We start from the raw sequence: 23,516 nt of genomic DNA on the forward strand, positions 1-23,516 counted from the left end.
CGACTCCTCATGCTGTGACGTTGCAACAAGGTGGAATTCAACCCTACATATGTTAGACCGCCTTTACGAACAGCGAAAGGCCATCATTGATTTCCTGATGTTACAAGCTGATAAAGGTACTCCCTGTGTAACTTAGATGTCGGCCATTGGCAGCTCATGCGTGACACCTGCGCTTGCTCAGGCCCTTTGAGGAGGCCACGCTATTCGTGAGTCGGCAGGACTATGGGATGAACGACGTCATTCCTCTGTTGCACGTCCTGGAACAAATGCTGTTAACAATGGCTGGTCAGGCTGCGGTAGACGTGGCGCACAGATCTCAACGCCACATGACCCCTGTGGGGGCAGGACAGGAAGAAGAGGAGGAGGTAGAGGAGGACATTGGTGCTCAGGAATTATTGAGTGAAATGGGTGGTTTTTCCACTCAGCGGACAGGAGTGGAGGAGCAGGAGCATCTGGTAGAGGAGGAGGAGGAGGAGACAGAGGACCCAGACGCACCGTGGCAGTATGCTGTGGAGATGGAGGCAGGGAGTCCCTCGCATTCCTTGGCACAAATGGCCCATAGCATGCTCGCTTGCTTGCGTAGCGACAGCCGAATAATAACCATCAGACAGAGGGATGACTTTTGGCTGTCCACCTTGTTGGACCCTCGCTACCGTTCAAAAATGGTGGCCTTTTTCACACCTGCTGAGAGGGAGGCCAAAATAACGTACTATAAAAACCACCTATGTAGTCAGCTGGTCTCTGCCTTTCTGCGCCAACGTCCATCCGCAGACACTGTGGGCCCTGTGCGCTCGCGTTCCGCTGCCATGGCAGCAGGGGAGGGGTGGGGTGGTAGGAGCAGTGGCAGCTCCACCAGCAGCGGCTGCCTCAGTCTGCAGTCGATGATGAGTAGCTTTCTTCACCAGCGCAGTGAGGAAACTACTAACCAGCCGCAGCAGCAGCAGCATCAGGTGGACCTGGAGCAGGACCTCAAACAACAGGCTTAGGCCTACTTGGACAGCACCCTGCCAACCGAGGTAGACAATCCCCTAGACTACTGGGCAACGAAACTTGACCTTTGGCCCCAACTAGCTGAATTTTCCATTGAAAGGCTGTCATGCCCGGTCAGTAGCGTGGCATCGGAGCGCGTGTTTAGTGCGGCAGGAGGTATTGTAACTCCGCGGAGGACACGACTGTCCACCCAAAGTGTGGAGAGACTCACGTTTGTGAAAATGAATCAGGCGTGGATTAGTCTGGATTTCAAACCACCAGTTCCTGACACAACTGACTAAATCCGCCATGAATCATGCCCCAAACATGTGCCACTTTCAGGTCTCCTCACACTGCTGGTGTGTTCCATTTTTGTCATAGGGTGCTGGCAGATTACGGGCCTCCCATTGCTGCTGCCAGGCCCGTAATCTGCCATGGGCCCCTGTACCGCCTCCTCATGCTGCTGCCAGGTCCACAGTGTCTCATGCCATGTGCCACTTTCAGGTCTCCTCACACTGCTGTTGTGTTCCATTTTTTGTCATAGGGTGCTGGCAGATTACGGGCCTCCCATAGCTGCTGCCAGGCCCCTAATCTGCCATGGGTCCCTATACCGCCTCCTCATGCTGCTGCCAGGTCCAGAGTCTCTCATGGGTCCCTGTACGGCCTCCCATTGCTGCTGTCTCCATCGCCACACTCTGCCATGTGCCACTTTCAGGTCTCCTCACACTGCTGGTGTGTTCCATTTTTTGTCATAGGGTGCTGGCAGATTACGGGCCTCCCATTGCTGCTGCCAGGCCCCTAATCTGCCATGGGCCCCTGTACCGCCTCTTCATGCTGCTGCCAGGTCCAGAGTGTGTCATGGGTCCCTGTACGGCCTCCCATTGCTGCTGCCAGGAGGCAGCAGGGTCGCAGCAGTGTCAGTGGAGGCAAACGGCCACGGAGTAGAACACCAGCTCCACTGCAGCCTACCACCACGGCCAGTAGTGGTGCCGGTGTGCACGGAGGAAGTAGCAGTCAGCCAGTGAGGAGTAGCGGGGGCAAAGTTTCCTACTCGGCGGTGTGGCAATTTTTCGTCAAGCCGCCCGAGGGAGTAAACGTAGCCGTATGTCGACTATGTGGCCAGAAAGTCAAGCGTGGCCAGGGGGCCCATGTTGGGACTACAGCGTTGCGTCAGCATATGCAGCGTCGCCATTCGGTGGCCTGGGAAAACCGTGATAAAGATACGGCGGTTCTGCCTGCCCCAGCCCAGGGTTCCATTTTGTCATAGGGTGCTGGCAGATTACGGGCCTCCCATTGCTGCTGCCAGGCCCGTAATCTGCCATGGGCCCCCGTACCGACTCCTCATGCTGCTGCCAGGCCCGTAATCTGTCATGGGCCCCTGTTGTTGCTTGTTGGCATATTCCGCTCGTTCAGATGCTCCTTCTCCTGCTACTCCTCTTCACGGATTCCGTCAGCAGTCTTTCTTGGAATCCGTTTCCAAGAGACAACAGTTTGCGAGCACGCACCTGACGGTGCAGAAGCTGAACGTCCTCCTGTCCAAGTTGCTGCTGCCAGGCTCGTAATCTGTCATGCGCCCCTGTACCGCCTCCTCATGCTGCTGCCAGGTCCAGAGTGTGTCATGGGCCCCCGTACCGACTCCTCATGCTGCTGCCAGGCCCGTAATCTGTCATGGGCCCCTGTACCGCCTCCTCATGCTGCTGCCAGGTCCACAGTGTCTCATGGGTCCCTGAACCGCCTCCCATTGCTGCTGTCTCCATCGCCACACTCTGCCATGTGCCACTTTCAGGTCTCCTCACACTGCTGGTGTGTTCCATTTTTTGTCATAGGGTGCTGGCAGATTACGGGCCTCCCATAGCTGCTGCCAGGCCCCTAATCTGCCATGGGCCCCTGTACCACCTCCTCATGCTGCTGCCAGGTCCAGAGTCTCTCATGGGTCCCTGTACGGCCTCCCATTGCTGCTGTCTCCATCGCCACACTCTGCCATGTGCCACTTTCAGGTCTCCTCACACACTGCTGGTGTGTTCCATTTTTTGTCATAGGGTGCTGGCAGATTACGGGCCTCCCATTGCTGCTGCCAGGCCCGTAATCTGCCATGGGCCCCCGTACCGACTCCTCATGCTGCTGCCAGGCCCGTAGTCTGTCATGGGCCCCTGTACCGCCTCCTCATGCTGCTGCCAGGTCCAGAGTGTGTCATGGGTCCCTGTACGGCCTCCCATTGCTGCTGCCAGGCCCGTAATCTGCCATGGGCCCCCGTACCAACTCCTCATTCTGCTGCCAGGCCCGTAATCTGTCATGGGCCCCTGTACCGCCTCCTCATGCTGCTGCCAGGTCCAGAGTGTGTCATGGGTCCCTGTACGGCCTCCCATTGCTGCTGTCTCCATCGCCACACTCTGCCATGTGCCACTTTCAGGTCTCCTCACACTGCTGGTGGTTTCCATTTTTGTCATAGGGTGCTGTATGGCCTCCCATTGCTGCTGCCTCCACCGCCACACTGTGGCTCCACACTCTGGTTTTGGCCCCGTGACTGCCCAAATGAGTGAAGTGTGCGGTGATTCTAAGATCGACGGCACTCATCTGCATGTCATACTGACTGTCAGTATTATTTCTCTTCCCCAGCAGACTCCAAGGGCATTTAAATTAAAGGTACAGTGTTCTGCACTAATATAAAGGCTCTCTGAAGCCTAGAAACACCCTTTTATAAGTTAAATTCGCAGCGAATATATTCGACTCGAATCAAAATTTTTTAACGAATTCGCCGAATCAGTCGAATTGAATTTTTGAATAATTCACTCATCTCTAATTAAGACGCCCACCAGGAGTAACATCAGACACAGCCAGAGACGTGATTGTCCGATTCCATCATTACGAGGACAGAAAAAATATGGAAAAAATTGCGGGAAATCCCAGAATTAAAATTTGGAGAAATGAAACTATAAGTTTTTGCAAACATTGCCTCAGAGACTTTAGCTAGAAGAAGATTGTTGAAACCATTTTTGGATCATGTGAGGGGAAAAAAGAATTCAATATAATTGGGGATTCCCAGCATGTCTGATCGGGTGGAAAGACTGGAAATCAGCAAGGCTAAGATTCCCAGAAGAACTTTTATGAAAAATTAGAACTGCAAAATGTGGGAATTGTGGGGTGGCTGGAGGGGTCTACTGAAAGTGAAAATGTAAGGTCAAAAAAAGAAAAGTGGCAGCCAGTGAATAAAAAGAGAAGATAGACTGAATTGGGGGGGGGGGGGTTGGTAGGCAGGAGAGGGATAGGGGATTCTGAGGGATGAATTTTTGTCCCCCTCTTTCCTTCCCCTTTCTTTTTTTTTTTTCTTCTCCCTCTCTGCTCCTCCACACCTCCCCTGTTCCCTTTGGGGAAAGAGATGGGTAACCTATACCACTTTCCCTTTGAACAAGAAAGAGAACTGAAATACTTGTCAAGGTCCTACCTTTCCTCAGGGTTTGTGCGGCTCCATGTGCTGGCATCCATCTTGGGTGTCTGCTAAGCATTGTGGGATCCTTTATGCTCTCAATCCTCTGCAGCTCCTCCCAGGAGGGTGTGGCTTATCACGTTTAAGTCTGTCGGTTGCAGCCGTTCTTTTCATTCGTGTCCTGTATGTTGCATTGCAGCAAGCTCTTGTTCAGCTCTCGTTGCTCTCCTGGAAACCGACTCGGCTTTGACAAAGACTCTTGCTCTGACCCTTGGCCCGTTCTGACCATTCTCTGCTTTATTCCATTACCTGACCTCCCGTTGCTGAACCCGGCCCGTGACCTGAGTATTCTTGCCTACCGTCTTGTACTGTATGTTCCGCTGTTATTGACCCGGCCTGTCCGACCACGCTATACATCTTTCCATCTGGCCCCTACCCGCTATACGCCATTGGCGGCAGCCGTACCGCAGCTGGGGTTACTCGGGGGTCGTGACCTGGTCTCAGGCTGCGTCAAGTCCATCCCCACCATCAGGGGCCCTGGTGAAGGGCAGCCTGGGGCTTAGACTCCGCGCCCTGAGGGACTCCGGTCTGTGGGTCACCAGAGGCTGTCGCCAGTCGGTGTGTGACCTTACCATAAGGACTGCCTGACCATTCCACCGCTCCAGCCCTGACAATACTAGACAGCCTGATTAATTTAATGACATACCAAAAGACATAAGATACTTAGGGAAGTTCACCAACTCTCCGCAGACGTTGTGTTCTTACAAGAGACACATTTATCACAGGATACTAAGGTCAAATTACATTCAGGGTACTACCCAACAGGTTGACCTTAGTATCATGTGAACGAGGGTATTATGCGGACTCACCAATAAAGAGGGCTAAAGGAATAGCGATCGGGTTCTCAAAGAACGTGGGTTTTGATGTGGAGGGGAGATTGGTGGACCCTGAGGGACAGTTTCTATGCTCAAGAGGGAAAATGTGGGGACAAAACTACACCTTGGTTAATATCTATTGCCCGAATTCAAACCCAGAAGTATTTGTGTATGGAGTGTTGGGGAAAATTATGGAGTTTAAGAGGGGGATTCTGGTCTTGGCAGGAGATTTAAATTTTTGTCTTGATCCATGGATGCATATGTCTTCGAATGCGTAGAGAGGAGGAGGTAAAAAATCAAGAATGTTGAAAAAGAAGCTACACCAAAGTCAGTTAATGGACGCATGGAGGGTGAAACACCCCAGAGCAAGAGATTATACCTTCTTCTCCCTGGCGCATAGATCGTACTCACAGTTGGATTATATTATGATTGAGCATAGACAATTAGATTCATTGGTTAAATCCAATATAGAAGTTATGTCTATCTCAGACCATGCTCCTGTTACGGAGAGATTAAAGGTGGGAGGAGGAGGGAACAAAAGGGCAATGTGGAGACTAAATGAGACGCTTATAATGGAGAGGCTGGGAGATGGCGGACCCTCTTTAGCTCAGCTCCGCTTTTTCATCCTTTCTTCCTGCTCCTCTGGAGCTTTCACCAGCTCATATCTACAAGGGAGTTTCAGAACCAGGACTGGTGTAGCGGCAAGATGAGTATCCCCATGAAGATGTGTCTCCCTGATGCATCTGCGCATGTCACGGTTTCAGAGACGATCAAGCGATCACAGAGCTACTGCATCCGACCTCTTTCCTTTCCATGATGCTTCTATACATCTTGTGGGAGAGTCGGCTATTGATCCGCGGGATCAGCTTCAGCGGTGCGAGTACTCAGCAGTGCACCATAAAAAGGATTAACTGTGGCAGTTCTGTGCTATGGAAGGTGGTTGGCGATCAGCTACTTCTGCAGAAAACCGTGACATGCGCAGATGCGTCAGGGAGATACATCTTCATGGGGATACTCATCTTGCCGCTACACTGGCACCTACCAGAGATTCTGATGGGTAAAATCAGACACCAAAAACACCCTCAGTCACCTGTTAAGCTTCAGCGGCCTACACACATGGATCGCTTTGTGTCACGGGCCGCATCCCTGGCCTCAAGTGATCCAGCCCCCCTAGCGGTAGATCCAGACAATCCCTTGGGCCACAGGAAGGAGGTAACACATTCTAACGGTCTGTCTCCATCCTCCCCCCCCCTCCCTATCTCACTGCTGATATGTTAGATGACAAACTACAGGATCTTTTGCAAAATCTATCCCACACTATCTCTTCAGCAGTAAAAAAAATAACACAGGAACTCAGGGATGAAATTGCACAGGTTGTAGCACGAACCGATCTTATTGAGACCAAAGTAGATGACTTAGTGCAATACGTGCAAGTATTAGAAGAAAACAACCACACTATGAAGCAGCAGATATCTCAGGTGCAGAATATGCAAGAGGACCTGGAAAATAGAGAGCGGAGGCAAAATTTACGCATACGACCTGGAAAATAGAGAGCGGAGGCAAAATTTACGCATAGTCCAAGAATCAGTGGGATAAGCTGATCTCCATGACTATCTCAGAAGCTTGTTTATTTCTCTAGCCCCAGCTATCGTAGACCTAGACTGGCGTATAGGCAGAGCTCACCGGTCTCTCACTCCTAAACCTTTTTTGGGGGCCAGACCACGTGCTATCATCATCAGATTCCACTATTTCGAAAGTAAGGAATCCTTGTTAAACTCCACCCGCAGCACTTCATCCGTAGATTTCAGAGGAGCAAAACTTCAACTCTTCAGCGATCTGTCGCCAATCACCTTATCTAGACGCACTGAAACCCATCACTCTCCACCTTCAGAAACACTGTGTGGCCTATAGATGGGGATTCCCATTCAAGCTCACTGTCACCAAGGCAGGCTTACAGCATATCATTAGAGATCTCCAGGAGGGAGAGGCTTTCCTACAGTCACTAGGTTTACCCCCTCTTCCAGATGAGGCCTTTACTTTGTATATACCTAAACCAAGATCCATCACAACTCCAAGCAAGATCTGGACCCTGCAAAAATCTAGAAATAGAACACGCCTCCCGGTACCTCAGCGCTCCTGCTCAATGGATTTCCTACATCTCCTGAAGCTTCTGCACGAACTGCAGCTGATGTAGATCACTAATTTGGACTATTTTCAATAGTATCTTCTTATACCTCTGCTGTCCTCTAGTTGTCCTTCAACTGTGACAGATAAGGCTTCCCCTTTGAATCTAAACAGGTTTCATTTTATAATTTGTTAAGCTTCACTCTGGAGGGAGGGATAGAGTTGGTCCCTTATATCCCTGTCTTCCCATGCTGCCCCCACTACACTGCAGCTCCGGCTGCAGACACCAAGGCCTCTCCCATGATCTTGGCATTTTTCAAGGTTTATTCCTTCAAGAATTTTTTCACTTTAGACTGTTTTTTGTTATCTTTTTTTATACCCTGGCCTACTGGGAGTGCGGCATTGCGCTCACGCTTGACCACTGTTTTGGGTATTGTGTTGATATGGCATGGTTTACTTGTTATTACAGCCTACTCATTACTGATAGCCACAATGTCACTCCCCATCTTTACATTCAGCTGTATATATCTCTTTTTAAGATGCACATACAGATGCTTTGCTTTTGGTTTAAGTCATTATGTCTATTATATTCCTGTAACGTAAAGGGTTTGAATTTGCTAAAGAAGCGGTCAGAAGGGAATTTAAACACTCCAAAGCAAATACTGTTCTGGTTCAGGAGACCCACTTCAAAAAAGGAAGCACGTTCATATTCACCCTTAAGCATTTTCCATTGACCTACTCTGCTAAAGGCACCTTAGGTAAAGCAGGTGTAGCCATCTTGATTACGAAAAGCTGCCAATCCGAGTATCATCCTCTATCTTGAATCCCCAAGGCAGATTTATAGTGTTAAACTGTCAGCACGGTAACACTCCCCTCACTATAATTAATATATACGCTCCTAATGCAAATCAGGTGGGGTTCCTCCAAAAATCTATCTCCCCCCTACTACACTCATCTCAGGCCCTTGTAATAGTAAGAGGCAATTTCAATCTGACGACGTCGCCTGCGAAGGATAGAAGATCGCTTTGAGGCCATCAACCCTCCAAACAGATTACAAAACATTCCAACACCTTTCGCTAATGGACCAGGGCCCATGGGCTCTTTGACATCTGGAGAATTCAACATCCCACATCTAAACAGTATTCCTTCTTTTCTCCAGTCCACCATATCTATACAAGAATAGATTATTTTTTCTTGTCACCATATTTGCTTAAACAGAGGTTTTCCTCAGACATTACCCTTAGTTCATGGTCTGATCATTCTTTTTTGCTATTGGATGTTATGCTTGACCAACCCCATACCCGCTCCTATCACTGGCGATTGAATGATACGCTGTTGAGACGAGCCAAGGTAACTTCTTCTATCTCCCTTAAGGATTTTTTTTTATTTAATCTTGGCTCTGTGTCTGATCCCTCTATCCTATGGGAAGCACACAAAGCCTTCATTAGTGGTAGATTTACCACAGGGAGGTTGAAATGCAAATTCAAAATGATATTTTCCAATGTTTTTGTAATGAAAAAATAAGTTTAATAAAAATCAAAGAAATAAATATATAGACACTTTTGTACCAGTATCTAGCTTTGCTGGTGGATAAAGACAGCTTCATCATTTGGTCATTGAAGTCTACACCTCCCATATTTAGATTATAGTCCTGGAAGCAGAGAAGCTTTTCAATAACACCAGATGCCATGTAAATTTGCACCGCTATATCTGGGTCAATGGAAGACATCATAAATACATCAAGTTTGTCCTTCCATTTTAATGCGAGTGGTTCTTCATTCCAAAAGCAGGATTTGTTCCCCTTTCAAAATGGGGTGTTAAGGAGCTGTTGGTGGAAGCCCCAATGATTAGGTCACATAGTGCCACAGCAAACAGTTTCTTGAAGGAACACATTTCTAAAAAGTGTTACTCTTGCAAAAAACTTGTCTACATACAAATGGTACCCCATGTTAAACAAGGTTGATAACAAGTCCCACACTGTCCTACCACTGCTCCCCATGTAGTAAGGCATCCGGGGGGGCATCTGGGGGCTCCAGATGGCAGTGTTTTCTCTCATAAATTCTAATGCAGCATGTATAGCTTGTGGTCCTCTCACAGAGCTGATACATTTTTTTGAACATATTAGAGCATGTTACAGATAAGTAAGCAAATAGTAAAGAGCGATTAACAATAGTTGACAGCTAAAGCAGATATATCGGCATATCAAAAACATGGGCTCTATGTCGGCATGAATATTAGCTATTTACTTGCTACTAAATATCCTGTAACAAAAAGAAAATTAGAGGCATAAGTGGCTGCATCAGTCCATAGTGTTCTATTAAAGGATGCAGAATGCTGTGGAGTGACGCTTATGTATCTAGGCTATTCAGAACTTCAAAAACAAGTGCCCTCCTCTAGAAATCTTTCTTGCTTATGGCTACATCATCAACGGCACAAAACAAACTTAGGGGATAGAAGGGATGGGGGAAGGAAAACAAAAAAAGAAGGGGGGGGGGCAGGATGAGGCATAAGATGAATCAGGTCTGTGGAACAATATGACGGCACTTCATTCTTTTTGTAATGTCCAGGTTAAGGGTTAGGTCTAAAAAAAGCTTTAAATTTGAAAACCGTGGTAGGTTTCCACCCTAATGGCCGGGCAAGGTACAGTTGTGTTCAAAATAATAGCAGTGTGTTGAAAAAAGTGAATAAAGCTCAAAATCTTTCTAATAGCTTTTATTTTCATACACACAAATGCATTGGGAACACTACACATTCTATTCCAAATCAAAACATGAAAAAAAAATATCAAATTTGTGTTGTTCCTCTAAAAAAATTGAAGAAAGGTGAATATTAGACTGTTCAAAAAAATAGCAGTGTTTGTATTCTTCTTTACAAACTCAAACATTCACTATATAAATTGAAAAATGTTTGAAGGTTTTGCTTTTCTTTGAATCACTTAATGACTATTTAGTTGTATAAGCAATGTTTCTGAGAACTGCTGTACATCTGTGTTGCATGGAGTCAACCAACTTCTGGCGCCTGTGAACGGGTGTTCCAGCCCAGGATGATTGGACTACATTCCACAGTTCTCCAGATACTACATTTTTGATGTCACCCCACACAATTTCTAGACCGTCAATCTTGTTGGTCTGGAACCAAGATGTTGCACATTTACTGGTGTGTTTGGGGTCGTTGTCTTGTTGGAACACCCATTTCAAGGGGATTTCCTCTTCAGCATAAGGCAGCATGACCTCTTCAAGTATTCTGATGTATTCAAACTGATCCATGATCCCTGGTATGTGATAAATAGGCCCAACACCGTAGTATGAGAAACATCCCCATATCAGGATGCTTGCGCAACCATGCTTCACTGTCTTCACAGTGTACTGTGGCTTGAATTCAGTGTTTGGGGGTCGTCTGACAAACTGTCTCCGGCCACTAGACCCAAAAAGAACAATCTTACTTTCATCAGTCCACAAAATGTTGCGCCATTTCTCTTTAGGCCAGTCAATGTGCTCTTTGGCAAATTGTAACCTCTTCAGCACATGTCTTTTTTTCAACAGTGGGACTTTGCGGGGGCTTCTTGCAGATAGCTTGGCTTCACATAGGCATCTTCTAATTGTAACAGTACTCACAGGTAACTTTAGACCTTCTTTGATCTTCCTGGAGCTGATTGTTGGCTGAGTCCTTGCCATTTTGGCTATTCTTCTATCCATTCGAATGGTAGTTTTTCGCTTTCTTCCACGTCTTTCCGGTTTTGGTTGCCATTTTAAAGCATTTGCGATCATTTTAGCTGAGCAGCCTATCATTTTCTGCACTTCTTTATATGTTTTCCCTGTCCAATCAATTTTTTAATCAAGGTACGCTGTTCTTCTGAACAATGTCTGGAACGACCCATTTTCCTCAGAATTTCAGAGAGAAATGCACTGTAACCAGCATGTACAACATTTGCTGCCTTCCTTCCTTAAATAAGGGCGATAATTGCCACCTGTTTTTCAAAGAATGAATGACCTCACTAATAGAACTCCACACTGCTATTATTTTGAACATGCCCCTTTCAATTAGTGATTCAATTACACAGAATCAGCAGCATGCATGTCATGACTGTTGGGTCTGTTGGATTTCTATTACTCTACTACACCTGCTAGTAAATTATTTGCCATGTAGAAATATCATTTCTACCAAAAACAGTGATTGATCAGGTTAGTGATGTCTGACTGCTATTATTTTGAACACAACTGTATACATTTGCGATGTATTGTTGGGCATAAACATTACTTTGGTTCACAATCAAGTTATAGAAGTCTTCTGTGAAAAACAGCTCAAAAAAGTCAAGAGGTTCGCTGTTTCCACCTGAACCCTGGGCTGGGCTGTGACTAGAGGTGTTAACAGGTGCTGCTAAATCTGTGGGCAGCAAATTAGGGTTCACAAGCAATTCTAGAAGGCTACTCTGAGCTCTACAGGCATGTGCTAGAATTCCTGGTGGTTGTGGTTACATTATGCTAGTAGTGCTAGCCACCTCACCAGCTTGTACTGCATTACTGGTGCTTGCAGCTTCACCAGTGCTGCAGTGCTGGTGTCTAAAAGGCCAGGATGTACTACATCGCTGGTGCTTCCCAGTTCACTAAATAGTACAGTGTTAGTACTTGTGTCCTGCTGCATTTGAGTATAATTATGTGGTTCTAGCACCTCAGCAACATGAGGTCGGGTACACCTGATTTTAGAAGGGGCCTCTTCACCATTGTCTGAGTTAGCTGTCAGTGTGCTGCTGCTTTCTGCAGGTTTATATCCGGAGTCTGATTCTGACAGTGAGGCCTCCCCTTCGCTCTCATCTGTCATGATCTGAATCCTGTACTCCTCTTTGCTAGTGTACCTTTTTCTTGGACATTTTTTGCACTAAATTTACAGGTACCTAGTGGTGACTATGGGAAAAGAGCTCCTGGATAGCATTCAGGGACTGCTTGAGCACTAGAAATAAAATTAACTGCTAGTGCTAACAGAGATCAGGCTTGATTTTGCTAACACTAACTAACAGGTTTTGAGGACAATGTATCAGAGGTGGTCAGAAAAATTATATTGACTCTGCACTTTTAGGTGGAGGTTTATGGGGAGGCTGGAGGAGTACCTACACATTAGCTGTGTGTGGGGAACTGTGTCAAACGCTTTTGCAAAATCCAATTATACCACGTCCACCGCCACACCTCTGTCCAAGGTTTTGCTCACCTCCTCAGAAAAAGATTTGTTTGACAACTTCTGTCTTTTATGAATCCATGCTGTCTGTTGCTTAAAATATTTTTTTACAGCAAGAACTCATCTACAGTATGTGGTCTTTTATTAAACTCTCCAGTATCTTCCCAACTATAGAAGTTAAACTAACAGGTTTATAATTACTTGGTAAAGATTTTGACAACTTTTTAAATACAGGCACCACATTGGCCTTATGCCAATCCAGTGCTACTATGCCAGTCATTGAAGAGTCCCTAAAAATTAGAAACAATGGCTTTGACATAAAAAATATGTGATAAACCAAATATCCACAAATAATAATGCAACTCTAAGCCCCCAAAAAATATACATAAATAAACAATACATAAATATATATAAAAAATTAAATTAATAACCATATTACATTATTTACTTTGTGCACTGATTAATTTATTGCATGTATATGGTGGTGGATGTAATAATATTATTATTAATTTAATTTTTTATGTATTTATGTATTGTTTATTTATATATATTTTTTTGGGGGGCTTAGGGTTGGGCTATTATTTCTGGATATTTGGTTTATCACATATTTTTATTTTTTTACAGTGTATTATTAATAGTAGCACCCAATCCTTATGTTTATGGTCTAAACACATTGGTGCGATGAAATTAGTTTAATGGTGTCTGTAAGTGGTTTTTAATAGACACCATTGGTTACTGATCTATAGGAATTTTCAAATAGCTTTGAAATGACAGAGCTCAATTCTTTCAGGACCCATAGGTGTATGCCATCTGCTCCAGGTTCTTTATTCACCTTTATTTTGTCTAAATATTTTTGGATCATATCAGTTATGAGCTAATGTGGATCATCTGGAGCTGTGTCAATACCATGCCCATTATGGACAAGAGCTCCCCCATGCTCCTTTGTATACACAGAGCTGAAGAAGGTACTTAATAAATTTGCCTTCTCTTTGTCACCTACTCTAGCTTTTTGGGGTTTGTCCTGCTATCCTTTGCAATCTGTCATTCGTTTTCAAAGGAAGGCTGGCCCTGGGTTTGAACACCCAAACAGATTTGCCAAGTTGGGTGAAGATGTGGGGGTGGCAGCCCTGGATGTCACTGCTATCCCTAACAGCTGGGAGGGCAGACCATCTGGGAGGGGTGGTGAGGATAGTGCAGGAAGGCCTAGACAGCTGGTGGTAGTAGGGGATTCTATAATCAGAAGTACTGATAGAATAATTTGTCGCCAGGATCGACTCAACCGAATGGTTTGCTGTCTCCCTGGTGCCAGGGTTAGGCATGTGGTGGCCCAGGTTGATAAATTACTGGGAGGGGCTGGGCATGACCCAGCTGTCTTGGTTCATGCCCAGAATACTTGGAAGGTGGAGGCTCCATAAGAATCAATTTAAAGAACTAGGCTGCAAGTTGAAGGGAAGGACCTCCAAGGTCATATTCTCTGAAATACTTACTGAACTCAAACAAAGATTGTTTGCATAAAAAAATATACTATACATTGTCACTGTACTAATGACACTGGCTGGGAAGGGGGTCACATCTAGGGGCAGTCAAAGGGTTAACTGTGTGCCTAACAATGTGTAATGTGTGTGATATGTGCTGTTTTACTAAATGATGTGTTTGTTTTTTTCTTCCTGCTTTTTTTTAGAGCACTATGTTCTCAGTAAACACAGGGCCATAAATAATTGGCTGGGATCTGCTGACCGGCTTGTGCTCTGTTGAATAAAAGCACAGAAGGGGTGAAAGGCATACACGTGTGCACCCTCAGCCTTGAATTGCTAGATCGTGTACATATATGTCACTTTGCCACAGTAAATTTGTGGTAGGCGGTTATATAAGCATTGCCCTCACCAGAGATGGCAACATCCAATCAGATGACCACAGGACATCATAGAGGAACTAGGTTCCTCATATCTTCCTTTCCCTTCTGCATTGTTACTCAAACCTAGCATAACCTAAAGAGAGGAGTACAGACTGCATTTGCCTACAAACTGCAAAATATATGAGAGCAGGTTTACCTGCCTAAAGATTAATAATACTGCTGATCCAGTCTATAGTACAACCCTGTGTGAAAGTGCTGGAGATCCCATTCACTCTGCTGCAGTTAAGTGACGCTTTTCCCCAGCCTATTACTGGTAAGTGAAAGGAGAACAGCATATTGATAGCCTCATCTCTTTGTCACTCTTCTTTTCTTCTATAAGCATGTTCCTTGTTAGCACTTGAGCACATGGACACTGCAGCACAGCTAATTGGCTCTATGACCTGCTTGACATCTTGAGCTTTGTTGTACATGAGACATGATAGCAGCTAAAATTCAGATACTTACACTGCATGTGTTTAAGAAAATAAATATAATATAATATGGGCAGCACAGTGGCTAAATGGTTAGCAATTCCACCTGGCAGTACTAGGGTCGTTGGTTCGAATCCCAGCCACGGCACCACCTGCCTGGAGTTTGCATGTTCTCCCTGTGCCTGCGTGGGTTTCCTCCGGGTACTCCAGTTTCCTCCCACACTCCAAACACTTGCTGGTAGGTTAATTGCCTCCTGTCTAAATTGGCCCTAGTATGTGTATGTATGTGAGTTAGGGATCTTAGATTATACGCCCCTTGAGGGTTAGGGACTGATGTGAATGTACAATATATATGTGTAAAGCACTGCGTAAATGGACGACGCTATATAAGTACCTTAAATAAATAATATTATATCAATAAACTCAGAGGTGTATTAATTTGTCTTTTGTTTCTGACTAGAATTGAGCTTTAATGTGTGTGCTTGTAAGCTACTGTAATTAGTAAGTGATATTAAACTTTTTTTAAAATATTATTTTAGAAATTGAGGTCCATGCTTACCTTCTATGTTTAGTTTTATTCTTTGAAAATGTTGCTTTGACCTGCTGGACAAAGATGTCCTGCAGATCTAACAATGACTTTTCCCTCCTCCCTGTTTCCAAATATCTCTTTTAGTTACCCATAGGCTGCTGCTAAGGGGACACCTGCATGTCAGCTGAGACCAGGATCAAGCTGTGCATGCTGTGATAGTAGGGGTTCTAGATCACTAGCCAGCTGTGCTTGTAAAAGAAAACAGTCTATATTTTTCAAAAAAAGACTAAAACAATAACAGCTTATTCATCAGCATGAAAAAAAAACTATTCCACAATCTCTGCAACAAAGCAAAACATCAGGTCACTGACAGCAAAATCTTGCCTCTCAACAGGGTTTTAAGACCCTGCCTGCTCCAAGTGCCCAAAGAAAAAGTCACAGTTCAGCAATGTCTCAGCAAACAGCACACAGCTCATTCTCATAAGTGTGTCCTGCTCCACACAACCCCTAATTGACATCTGATGGCTGTTTCTTGCCCTTTTCAGCCCTCTTTTGCAGGTGGGTTAATCCTTACAGGACTAATATACCTATAGACAGGGTTAGAGGTTCTTTTACACCATCAAATTTCTCCAAACCTCCAAATTCCAGGACCTAACCACCTTGGGAAAATTGGAAATCAGCTTCCCATCTCTACTGGCTCACCTTGGAACCCCTCATCCTGCATGGATGGGAATTCCTGAGTACTTCATACTGTTTCTTTTTGTCCCCCTTAGAGGGACCACAACCCAAACAATGGTGATGCATATCTCCCATCCTGGACCCAACCTTGGTGTACTGTACCCCCCCCCCCTTGCCACAGAGGTGAACGGAGCAACGTATGACACTTTGCAGAGTATCCTAAGTATATTGATGTTTTCCAGTCCTATGTTCCACCACAAATTTAAACTTTTGTAGAGACAAGAACACCTGGTTACCCTAGCATTTGTGTGTTTGTTCTGTTTCATTCAGGTCAGTGGGACATGGTCTGACACCAAATGGAAATCCCTGTCAAGGTGAAAATAGCATGGGAAATCTAAAGCCCACCTGGTGACCAGGTATTCTTTCTCCACTACAGTGGCTGTCAACTTCCTTGTCAGTAATCAACAGCTGAGATGGCCAGCTCTGTGTAGCTATCCATAGAAACTAAAACCAGACTATATATACTTAAGTAATTTCATTAATAGTAAACAAGATGCATCTACACACCAGTAAACATAAAAATACAACTGAACCACTACTATTTAACCAAAATCCCTAACTAAATAACAGGAAGCCCAGCTACAAACTAACTATACAAAATATGTACAAAAATGGGGAACACGGATAAACAGGATAAACTGGAGATGCAGGAAACACAAGAAGGGGAACACCAGGACTGGGATAAGGAACAAGGGGTGCTGGAATAAGACAGCAGGGTATAGGATGCAGGGCAAGAGTAAGATCAGGAGCAGGATAAACAGCGCTCTATCTGGCAGCAAGCAAAGCAAAACACTGATGTGAAGTGTACTAGCAGAGGAGAGACTAAATACTTGCCCAGCAGCTAGCATCCGGTGAGACTGATTACTAGAAACTGCTTGTTACTGGGAAACACCCACTGATGGACACTGGAACTACAACTTTTTTGCTCTGGAAAGCACAGTTCCATCTGCAGGTGATCCAGGTCCTGGTTTTCCTGCTGAGAAAGACTGTGGACTGTTCCTCCCTATTGATTTACTATGACAAAACAGCTCCTAAACCTCCACTGAAGGCATCTATTTTGACAATACATTCTTTAGAAAAATATGTAGTAATCGCCATTGGATACTGGCAAGAATAAGTTCACCTTTGGGAACATGTTACATGTTCATGCAGCTGCCACCTGCTGCCCCCCCCCCCCTCCTGTGACAGAAGTACGGGGAGAAGTTTCCTATACTAGCTGTCAGTTTTCAAACACAGCGCGGCCATGCAAGGCTCAACGCTCACGGCCGCATCATTCATTCACAATGTTCTGTGAGTGAATGGACTACAAGATCCAACAGCTTTAGTGGCTGTCAGCTTGCAGTCCTTAAAGAACTACCACGGTGCTGTGAGCACTGTAGTAGTTCATTGAGTCTTCCTGTCAGCAAGTATTGGCTTGCTCATATGGGATGTATGAGCAAACAGATAAACTGACAGTGTGCAAGAGACCTGCATGGCACCAGCGATCTGTTGATCACAAAAAAATAATAAATACACATTTGTTAACCTGCAAAATTATGTGCCTTTATTATTTTTTGTGGAAAGGCGAACTTATCATTTAAACTCCAGAAAAGTCCCCTCAGCATTGTCATTGCTCGTAACCATAATTGATTTCTTACCCTTCATCAAGTCAGTCAGTGCTGCAGCACCAGCAGTGAAACTGGGGAAAAACTGTTGGTAGTACCGAACTCCCAACTATGCCCTGTTTCTTTGTGATGGGGTGGGGCCAAGCCTGAATAGCCTCTACCTTGTTCATTTGAAGCTTCATCAAACCCCTACCCACAATGTACCCCAGGTCTCTTTCTTTAAAGCGTCTAACACAGTCTGAACTCAGAAATGATGGGTTTCCAGTCTGTACTGAAGATAACAATGTCAATAAGATAGACAGAATTGTACTTCTGATGAGGACATAGTGCTTTATCCATCTGGAAAGTAGCTGTGGCAGAGTGCAACCCAAATGGTATTCTTTTACTTTGGAAGTAACCCTCTGGGGTGGAAAATTATGTATTTTCTCTGGCTTATTTGGTTAACGGTATCTGCTAGTATCTCTTTAATGAGGTTTAAGATGGAAATATACTGGGCTGGTCCCAAGCTCTCTATCAGCTTAGAGTCCTGTTGGGCTTTGGTACCAACACAATTGGGCTTTACCATTCATTCTATGACTCTTCAATGATACAGAATGCAAGCATTTTCTGAACCTCCTCTGATACAGCTTTCCTGTGTGCCTCATGAAAGCAAATTTTTTTTGTATTATGACCTTAACATTAGGCTCCACTCACACTGATAAGACCTGACAGTTCTAAAAAGATTTCTCTATTCCTCTGTAAAAGCTATTTTGCCTGCTGAGATTGTGGCTGGAATAGAGTGATGGCAATTGGCTCTAGGTCCGCTCCTACAGGGGATTCTGATATAACCTCAGCCAGTGCAGCTACCCGCTCTGGGTCTTTCCAGCATTCTAATAATTTCACAAGGTATATTTCGTAAGGCTTATGCTTCACAGGTTGGTGTACTTTATATATTAACACCCCAAATGGCCCCTGCTATTTAGCCAGGAACTTACTCTTCACTGTGGGTATAAGCATGACCACCCAGTCCCCAACCTAGAACTGTAATAAATCTAGAAGACTGGTTGTATACCCTTCTCTAGGCTTCTTTTGCCTTCTATAAATGCTTCTTTACCAGAGGCATCACCTTAGCAATACTTTCAATGATATGCCTCACCACCATGTAAAGATTCACTTTCCCAGGTTTCTCTGAGCAGGTCCAGCAACTCTCAAGGTCCTTAGCCTGTACACCAAGTCAAACAGGGAAAACCCATTAGATGACTGAGGTTTATTTCTGATGAGAAACACTGGGAGTAAGCAGTCTCAATCTTTTCCAACTATTTGTACAATGCTCATGAGAATAGATTTTAATTTTTGTTGAACCAATCAACCAGCCCATCTGTTTGTGGGTGATAAACAGATGTACGCAATTGTTTAATCTGGAACAACTTGCCCAAGTCTGTCATCATCTTCAACATAAATTAAGTGCCTTGGTGTGTCAGGATTTCATTGGGGAATCCAGTTCTTGAAAACATGTTAAATAGTTCTTGAGAAATCACTTTTAAGGGGGTTTTCTTAGAGGGCCCACCTCAGGATACCTCACTGCATATTTAAGTACCACAAGGGCATACTGACCCCAGACCAATTTCACAGAGTGTCCTACCGGACCCATCACAATACCCCGGTAATTGGTACAGGCAAGAAGTTACTAAAAAGCAACACTTGAGCAGTTAGCTGACAAGTGGGACAGAAAAAACAGTACTGGTTTACCTCAGCAGTGACACCCAGACAGTAAAACCAGTCTGTTATCTGTGCCTCTGTTTTCTTGGCCCCTAGGTGACCTCTCAATGCCTCACTGTGAGCCAAGTCAAGTAACATGCGTCTAAAAGACTGAGGGGAAAGTCCATCTACAATATTCCTTTGAATACTTTGTCATACAAACAACTGGGAAACACAGATTTCCAAATGAATTGGAATTCTTGGTTACAAGGGTAGGATCTTACTCCCATCCTATGACTATGGTTATAAAAGTCAATGCAGTTTTGCATGTCTAAGGCACCCTGGCAAACAGCATTGGTAATACTTTATATGGTGTAGTTTAATAAACAATCAATTATATCCCTTCTAGGTCATAAGTGATAATTAAACCAATCAGCTGCTGTGCAACTATAGTAGTTGAAAGAATAAACAGAAAAAGCAGCGCTAAAAGAAATTTCAATAAATAAACTCAATATTCCATACTGTGAATAAATAGACTCAACATCACAAACTGTAAATAAATAGTACACAAACAATAAAATTATTGATCAAACACAAAATGTGTATAAAAGTGATCACACAAATATACTTAATTAATTGTATAAAAGTTAACTGAAAATGTGTATTCCAGAATCTTGTCAAAGTAAAAAGGTTCAACTAAAAGGTTGTGTATACCCAAAACAGATCAATTCTTCAGTGTGAGTGAAAGGCCACAAATTCCGCAGAAATGGTAGTGTTCCACCATAGATAGAAGATGCCATCACCCAATGATCCAATTAAACAGATGCCTCTTACCAGATGCGATGGGCCATTAGATTATAAATGGTCAGAACATGCTTAGAATCAGTATCCACCAATGGCTCCACCAGGGATTCACTGACATCCATGATTAACACAACAGGACAAAAAATTACACTTCCATAGTGAAGTTTAACCACTAGCCTACAGGGCACTTATACCCCCTTCCTGCCCAGGCCAATTTCCATCTTTCAGCGCTGTCACACTTTGAATGACAATTGCGCGGTCATGCAACACTGTACCCATATGACGTTTTTATCATTTTTTTGAGACAGATAGAGCTTTCTTTTGGTGGTATTTAATTACCTCTGGGATTTTTATTTTTTCTTAAACAAACCAAAAACCACAGAAAATTTTGAAAAAAAAAGTTTTTTCTTAGTTTTTGTTATACAATTTTATAAATAAGTGATTTTTCTCCTTCACTGATGTGCGCTAATGAGGCTGCAGTGATGGGCACTAATAGGCTGCACTGATGCACACTGATAGGCGGCACTGATGGGCACTCATGAGGAGGCACTGGTAGGTTGCACTGATGGGCATTGACAGGCATCACTGATGGGCACTTAAAGGCAGCACTGATACATGACACTGATATATGGCACTGATAGGCAGCACTGGCTGGCACTGATAGGCAGCACTGAGTGGCACTGTTAGGCAGCACTGAGTGGCACTGTTAGGCGGCACTGACTGGCACTGATAGGTGGCACTGATGCGCACTGATAGGTGACACTGACTGGCACGGATAGGCGGCACTGATTGGCAGCACTGATAGGTGTCACTGATTGGCATTGATAGGTGGCACTGACTGGCACTGATGGGTGACATTGAAAGGCAGCTCAGATGGGCACTGATATGTGGCATTGATGTGCACTGATATGTGGCATTGATGTGGCACTGATGGGCACTGGCACGTGGCACTGATGAGCACTGACTGCTGTTACTGATGGACACTGACAGGTGGCACTTCTGGGGCCACACTGATCATCAGGGCACACTGATCATCAGTGCCCTGATGATCAGTGTACATGTCCCCTCCGCGGAAAGCCGATTACTGGCTCTCCTCACCTCTCGAGCTGTCAACGTGACAGCTCGAGAGGAGAGAAATGCCGATAACCGGCATTTCCGTGTTTACATGTGATGAGCTGTGATTGGACACAGATGATCACATGACCGAGCCGACATCTTTGGCTCTTTCCGTGATCCGCTGTGTCCCTTGGCTCCCTGAGCCGCACATGCGCTGTGAGAATGGAGGGACGTCATATGACATCCTATCAGAACGAGAGAACCACCTTGCGCCCGTCATTGTACATTTATTGTACTAACCTTGCAATAACATTGAAGCAACAAAGCTCCACGGTGTATGTAAAGAAAATAAAACAAACCATATTGTAGCAGGCTGATAGCTTACAGCAAAAAAAACTTGAGTGGTTTGGTTTATTGTAATTTATATTTTGAATTTTTTTTTTGTTGATCAAGTTTTTTGTTCCCTTTACATGTTTATACTTATATCTAGCACACTCCTAGTCAGGTTCTAGGATATGTATTGTTAGGTTAAGCATAGCTGTGTTTTTCTGCTTACTGGGGAGCCTGTCAGTGTGGTATTCTGCTTAACAGAGTGTCGTGATTGTTTAGTCAGGTCTGCTCATGATGCTCTGGTGTTATTAGTTTGTCTGAATTCTGGCCACCTTCAGGAAGCTATGAGAGCCTTCCAAAACATGGGCAGGGGCTAGGCAAATGAACAGCATGAATATTAATACAGCTCTGGGCAATTGCAGGGGAGGGTGGCCCAATTGCAGCTGGGAGTGGTATTTATGTTCTGTGAGCACATGGGTTCAGTGTCATTCCCGGGAGTGGATTGCACCAAGCCAGGCTGAAGGCAGTCTTGGCTCACCTGGCACTTGCTGCCATGTGGCCTCAGGTGGGTCAACTTGAGGGTCTGAATTAGAGAGAGGGACCCTGGTTCCACAGTAAGCTGACTAAGGGGAGCTGTCTGCCAAAGATCTGTCTGATATCACTGGAGAGAGTCTCTTGGAAGATTGGAAGGAGGTAACTATTCTGTCCTTGGACTTGTGAGTACAGACACTGAGAGATCTTGGGGACTCTGTGTGTGCCTACCCCTCTGATGCTTGATAGTCAGCGAGGGTCTGAGAAAGGGAACACTGGCTAGTGTTCTGAAAAGTTTGTCCAGTGGATGCTACGGCAGAGGACTTGCTCATTTGCTATCATTTATAGACTATCACAGTCTGCCGTAATGGGCCTGTACCTGAGGAACTCATCCCTGTTACTACTACTACAGCTGAAGGTACTTGGCTCACTCCAAAAACTACTTGCAATATGTTACAAGGAAGTCTGCTATCTGCTTTTAGCTGAGACTTCTATGTTGCTCAACTGAGAGATACATTCAGATGTCCTCAATGTGAATAGTTCTAATTTTGGAGTATCCTACTACAATTCCCCATCCCTATCCCCTGTTCTACAATAAAACTCCAAAAACAAACAACCCCTAGACTGGTCATTATAGACAACAAGCAAAAGTGTGTGTGCGAGTTCCTGAAGGGGGGAAAAAAGGGGAAACCGAGGCAACATACAGGTGGCCCTCGTGAGGGTAGCACTACATACTGTATATTAGATACGTTTAAGATGTGCATACTAGATAGCAGTGCACATCTCATTCTGAATGCTTACTAATGTCACCAATGCATTATACTGTAACTCGGTCTATTGCTTTATTATACCTGTTCATACCTGTAAAGCACTGGATTTATAGCAATATGCTTATATTTATTAATACTTGAAAAATGTATTGAAACTAAAACACTGAGGGGTTAATAATTGATCAAAAACTTCACCCTGGACTTCGGTGACTCGTTATAACAAATCACTGTTGACTGCAAGGTGTGGAAACCTTCTTCAGCCTCAGGAACTTGTGATACCTCATTAAACCTTGTGACTTACATAGTATGAAGTACCAATTACCACAATCAAACATACAAAATAACACCATTACGGAAGTAATTCCACGGACGTTGCCAAAGCACAAAATGTTGTTACGAAATTTTTAACTTGTGGTAGCCTCAAGCACAATTTGACATTTGCCACCATCTCTTTCTAAAACCATTGATTTGCTTTTTAGTATTAATAAAAGAAATGTAAAAGGAAATAAAAGGGGGGATGGCAGCAATCTCTTTTAATGGAATGTACCACATTGTCCAATAGAATGAGTTATGAATATAAAAATTTGCTTT

The 23,516-nt window shown here is 44.5% G+C and overlaps 1 protein-coding gene across 4 annotated transcripts in view; it reads right to left on the minus strand.

Moving 5' to 3' along the window:
• TMEM273 (transmembrane protein 273) overlaps positions 1-23,516 on the minus strand; it is a 236,926-nt gene that overhangs the window by 212,789 nt on the left and 621 nt on the right. The window lies entirely within an intron of this gene.

The sequence above is a fragment of the Staurois parvus genome, unplaced genomic scaffold (assembly GCF_062004578.1).
Source record: "Staurois parvus isolate SC_StPar_1 unplaced genomic scaffold, SC_StPar_1.0 ptg000234l, whole genome shotgun sequence".
NCBI classification, from domain to species: Eukaryota; Metazoa; Chordata; class Amphibia; order Anura; family Ranidae; genus Staurois; species Staurois parvus.